General features: G+C 45.0%; 1 protein-coding gene across 1 annotated transcript in view; it reads left to right on the top strand.

Moving 5' to 3' along the window:
• The first annotated feature begins 593 nt into the window (after window positions 1–593).
• LARP4B (La ribonucleoprotein domain family member 4B) overlaps window positions 594–6,000 on the top strand; it is a 110,113-nt gene continuing 104,706 nt past the window's right edge. Inside the window, exon 1 of the mRNA XM_026651999.2 lies at window positions 594–910. The gene's annotated coding sequence lies outside the window, so the exon portion shown is untranslated. The remainder of the gene's footprint in view (window positions 911–6,000) is intronic.

Genomic DNA, 6,000 nt, shown 5'->3' with positions numbered 1-6,000 from the left:
TAAAGGGGAGGTGGTGGTGGGGCTCTAGATTAAGTAGGGGTGGGCCCCCGTTAAAGGGGAGGTGGTGGGGGGCTCTAGGTTTAGTTAGTGAGAGATGACTCCCCCATTAAGGGAACGTGGAGGCGTGGTTTAGAGCTCCCCTTTCCCACGGCTGGCCACGCTAGAGAAGGAGAGGTTACGCGTGCCCGGCCTTTGGGAAGGAGATGGGGCGGCAGCCGTTAGCTGCCATGGACGCTCTCCCCGATTAAAGGGAGGTAGCGCGCCCCAGTGGGGAACACTATGACTAGTCTCTGTCTATACCGGTCCCTTTAATTTTCTGGCTGCACCAGCAGCGAGTGAGGGCGAAGGAGCGATCACATTCCTCCGGTGGGCGTGCTCGGTGCGAGGGGGAGGGGGAAGAAGGGGAACTGCCCTCCCCCCTCCGCGCGCTCATTCAGGGCCGGTGACGGCACCTGGTCACGTGCCGAAACGCGTCATCCCGCGCGCGGGGTCCGTTCCGCCAATCATAGGCGGCTGTTGCGGGCTGGGGAACCTTTAGCGACGGCCAATATCTTCCGCTGGCGAAGGCGGGACTTCCGCCGGGAGCCGGAAGCGGGGCTGCGGGTCTCTCATGCGAGCGGGGTGTTGCTGCTTCTGGGATCAGAGACGTTTTGGGCCCCAAGTCCCGCCGCCGCCTCCTTCTCCACGCCCCCCCCTTCCTCGCTGCTGCCGCCGCCGCCTCCTCCCCCCGGGCCCCGCTCTCCATCCTCCTCCTCCTGGGATCCGGCAGCAGCGAGGCCCTGGTGGTGGCGGCGGCGGAGAGAGGCCCCGGCCCCCGCGGAGACCCCGGCAGGAGTGAGAGACCCCGCCCCCCCGGAAACCCCGGCAGCGAGCGGCGAGAGGCCCGGGCGGCAGTGGCTGTTGGTGACAGGTGAGTTCAAGGGGGCCTCCCCGGGCCCACTCCCTCCCCCTGGCCGGCCTCGCTTCTGCTCCTCCCCGGGCTGCGACCCGCCACCTCCTCTCACCGGGGAGGCGGCCAGGGCCGCCATCTTCCTACCCGAAGATCCTGCTCCTGGGGGAGTTGGATCCCGGCACCGGGCACTGTTGGTTGCGGTGAATACGAGTTCCTCGGTGTGGGGCCGGCCCGGGGCCCCGAGCTGTGTCGGCTGCTCAGAGCCCCGCACTGCAGCTGCCCGGCCTCGCTGAGGAGCGCCCTGCGCACTCCCCTACCCGCGGGCTGGATCTCCCGGCCTGGAGCAGCAGCCAGTCCCTGCCTAAAGCGGCTCTGCCTCCCCGCCCTAGTCTGGCCTCCCTGACGGGGAGTCTCAGCGGAGATCCGGCCCCGCGGCAGAGTCGCTCCCTTCGAGGCCGGGATGGGGGCGGGGGTGTTGTGTAAAGACACGAATAGCTCCATAAAGCTTTTGCAAACCGTCACAGCGGTGCACTGCCCTTGGCGGGCGGAGAGGTGGGGTCCTTGCCCGCTCAGCCGGCAGCCTGAATGGGATAAGGTACAGAAACAGCATTGCCCACTCAGCTAGGGGCTGCTGCCTGGATTCCTGTAGGCAAATGTCCCCCTGGACGCAAATGAGTTAACATGCCTAGGAGCTTCAAAGACATGTGTATGACCAGGCCAAAAGAAGTACCAGCAAAAAGTATTGCTTTCCATCAAGTATGGTTGCTGTTGGTTCCTCCATTTGCTGCTTCGGCCAAGTTTTCCCCTCTTAATTTTAGTTTGTACATATACTCAAAATTACTATTCAGTGTTACAATGCACATTACGTGTTCAGTGCTTTCAATCACCGTCTTGCACATAAGTCCTGTGAGGCAGAAGAGTATTATTATTTCTGCTTTGCGGTTGTGGAAATTGAGGCAAAGTGAAGTTGAGATTTGCCTGTGGTTACAGGGAGAGATGGTTTCAGAACCAGTTTGAGTCACAGGTGGGGTTAAAAATCAGGAATTCTGACTTCCAGTCCATTTCTTGCTCTCCTAGATCATGTCTATGGTCTAGTTTTGCTGGCTTTCATCTGAAAGCTCAGTAACATTTGGCTAAGACTCTAACTTAAGTGAAGTAAGAGAAGGGGGTTGCATGTTAGAGCCCTTCATGCAACTTTTTCCAAACTTCACTTTGTGCTGTGACTCTGATTGGGCTTGTTAGAACTACTGTTATTTCCCAAATAATAATTTTTTCCAAACTTACCTGTGAAGTCAGCTACTGTACACATCAAATCAACTTTCTAAGAAAATGTGTTCTGAAATATAATCAACTTACATTCATCAGTAGTTTCACATCTTCGCTATTAGAATAAGACTTTAGCTTTCTAAATGTTGAAAGAACTGGGATGATACTTGAGAGGCATACAATGTAAATAGTGCTTTATTTTTCTATATAGTATATAAAAGTGGATATTTTTCTCCCCCAGGAATGCTGCAACTTGTATTGTGGTCTAGCTTTTAATCAAACAGAATTTTTTAACATTTTAATTGGTTTAATATATCTGGAATAAATGATTACCCATATGGAAACTCAAGTAAAAAAACTAGGTTAGTGTCTTTTTAAATCCATATTCGAACAAGAAAATGTTTGTGTTCCCACTTGTGCTAAAGTTAGTGTTTTCTTAATTAGCGGTATATTTTCAAGGTATATCGCAAGTGCATTACCACCTTAAAACTTCTAGTACCTTTCCCCTGGTTATTCTTGTCTTCAAGTTCCCACACTTATATATTGAAAAAGAAGGCTTGCATAGGAATGTTCTATAACTCGTATCGCTTGCTTTTAACTTCATACAAGAATACATGTAAAAAGGTATGGTTAGATCTAAATATCGGGTTCATGCATCAGTTGAAATAAATTTTTGCTTCCATGGTTTTACAGTTGAGAAATTATTTCTAACTGTGCTACAGAACAACATGGAGGTGTTAGATAAAGCGGGACCCTTTCTTCCTTTGAGACACTATAACTATTTAGGTCACTCTCAGAAGTTGTCTTTAAACTGATGAGAATAGAGTTAAATATTAACTACTTGCCTTCATTTACAGAAATGAAAAATAAATAATAGTTTTTGTCTAAACTAAATGTTTTGTGAAGAACTGTAGTTCTTTGTCATCATTTTAAATCTCATAACTGGCGATAGGGTTTGGCTTTAAATCAGTGATGAGCTTAATGGGCATGGTAATTTAATGATAAACTTTTATAACTGTTCTATTAAATATTGAACATTTGGCTGGTAGTAACTCTGAAAATGCGATATGTTGAAAACACGGAGGGAAGGCATATTTACATAATTCACATAAAGTATATGCAATCCAAAAAAAGGTGGCAGGGAAAGGGGTATAAAGTACAAGCAAGATGATCGGGTTTTGATAATACATGTCTTATCAGTTAAAAATAACCAAGGGACCTTTAAACTGAACAGATTTCTCTCCTGTTATCATTCCACCATTCATCACTTTTATCTCCCCAATTTTGATTCCAGTGTCCTTGTATCACATTCCCTACCTTAGACCCTTCCACTTTTCATAAATTAGCAGATAGAAGTCAATCACATGATCAACTTGTTTCTTGTATTTGTCCTGGAAGAAATAGGTCTTGAGGAAGGATTTAAATGGAGAGGGTAGTGACCTTGCTGACCAGCTCAGGTAAAATGTTCTGTGCTGTGGGGGAGGACTCCACAAATCAAAGCAGAAAGACGGTTGTAAGAAAAGCTAACAAATGGAGTATCAATGCTTGGCATCACTGGCAGAAAAAAGATGGTATAAGACAAGGTTGGATAAGCAAAAGAAACATATTTTCAAGCTTGGGAAATATAAAGCCATACTTTTCAGGCATGACATGATGCATCATTATATCAGGGAGATGTGCTGTCAAAAATGATAGGCTCCAAATGGGAAGTTGTAGCATTTTGTTCTTTAAAATATATTTTTAGGTGGTCGCTGGTAGAATAGCTGGTACTAGTCAAATGTGAACAGATACAAACGGTCCTTGTTGTGTGTGTTGGTGTTTTGTTTTTTTTTTAATTCCTATATATGCAGGCAGTAATGTTAAACTAACAAGTCTTGTAACTATCTTACTGTCTGTACAGAGTCAGAACACAGGCACAGGTCGGAAACTAAGGATATTACAAAATGGATAGAATTATAAGGAAGAAAATTCCCTGTCCTCCCCTACAGTTTTGTAAGAGGTGATAAAATGGGTTGGCTAGGAGAATTGTGTAGAACAGCAATAAAAGAAACCTTTGAAGTGAAAGCCTAAGAGGACGTCTGAGCAGGAGAGCTTCCCAATGCAGGCCATGCTCATGCTCATGCTCACACTAATGTCGTTTTTTAGTTAATAGGAACTAAACAAGGCATCACATTTCACAAAACAGGCAAAGTCAACAAAGGTGGTAGAATAAATGGAGGAAACTGACTTAAGCTTCCAAGTAACACAAAATTAATTAGCTGGTGTATTACTAATTTCACTTTGTCAAATTTAGCAGTTACAAAGTTCAGGAAGATACCTGTTCCTTCTCAGTTGAAACACTGAGGTCCTGCTGGAAAGGCTCCCTTTTCCTCTCTCCCACGCCTTACCTCCCTAAAAGATAGTTTTATGTCAGAATTCTCTCAGCTAAATTCCAGGCAAGATGAAGTCCCATAACTTTCAAGCAACATGAAAAATTGAATTTTAACATACTTACTATTCAAAAAGTAATTGCCCCCAAATATAAAATTGGATGGTATTTCAACTGGCTGGCTGGGTGATAAATTAGTTGTTGGATGGTTAATGGAGACCCAAATAATTCAGTACTTGGCAGGTCTTGCAATGAAAAGCAGAATCTTTGTGATTTGTGATTAAAATTTTATCTGAGCCCCAACAGTTAGCGGGAATTGCTAGGAGGGGCTTATTTCTACTTTTACCGTAAGTTTAAATTATCTGTTTCCCTTGTAACCCATCACTTCCAGAGAGAGGCTACTAATACACTGGTAATTTACCTTAAACTTTGGTGACTTGTATAGATCTTAGTGGAAAGCTGTAGAATACTTCAGGGCCTTGCTGTTATCTTCACCTCTTTTGTATCCCTACTTCCTCTTTCACTATCTTTCTTCCCATCATCTCCTCTACACCTGTCAATGTTGTCTTCTTTCCTGTCTGATTTCTCCTTTTTTAGGGGGTCTCCCACTTGGACAGCAGAAGTGCTCTGACTAGCAAAACTGTGTGATCCTAAAACAGTTTAATTCTGAACTTAAAGTGCGCATGAGTACAGTTACTTTGTGATGTGTGCTGCTGCATGTTCTTCCATTTGATCTGTGTGTGTTCAGGATGGCAATTAACTACTAATTTGGATGCCAGACAGAGAACAGTTATTGTATGGTAAGCTTCTTGGCCTTACACTATTTAAGTGTACTGCACTATTACAGTGCATTGAGGAGGCATTGTTTTGGCACTCTGCTTCATCAGTCAGTTTTTCCCTTATCTTTGAGCCTTAATCTTTTCCACTATTCATCTGATTGTGGAGGGCTGGATTGTTCATGTTCTGGAGCCTGTCAATACAACTCCTTAATCAATAGTTGAATGATTTAATATATAAGGAATCATGTGTTCATAAGATGAAGGGATTGCCATCTCAACATTTCCAGACCCTATTGTTGCTCACATAGCACTGTTGGTGTGCAAGGATCTGTATGTAGTCTGTGGAAATGAAATCTAGAATAAGAATTTAACCTGGCAACACAGGGTTCTGAAGACCTGGAAGCCAGAAGTCAGGTACATTCATATCTGTAACTATTATTGTTGTAAACATCACTTTTGGGTTCTAGCCTGCTGCAGGTAACTTTTATGCTCAGAGTTGCTTATCCATTTTGAGCTGTGTTAAGGAGTGCTTTCTCTGATTTTTCTCAGATGAAAATAGTACATATAAAAATGGTGGTAAAACTAGGCTTTCTATCTGGGGGAAGGGGTAAATAGAGGCACTTGAGTGCCAGGCGGCTTAAGCTGTTTCATATACAGCTTGTTCGAGAACTGACTGACTTTGATAGTAGTTGTAG

Source organism: Terrapene carolina, unplaced genomic scaffold, assembly GCF_002925995.2.
Source record: "Terrapene carolina triunguis isolate 2854851 unplaced genomic scaffold, T_m_triunguis-2.0 Scaffold111, whole genome shotgun sequence".
Taxonomy (NCBI): domain Eukaryota; kingdom Metazoa; phylum Chordata; order Testudines; family Emydidae; genus Terrapene; species Terrapene triunguis.
This window is presented reverse-complemented; position numbering and strand designations above follow the sequence as displayed.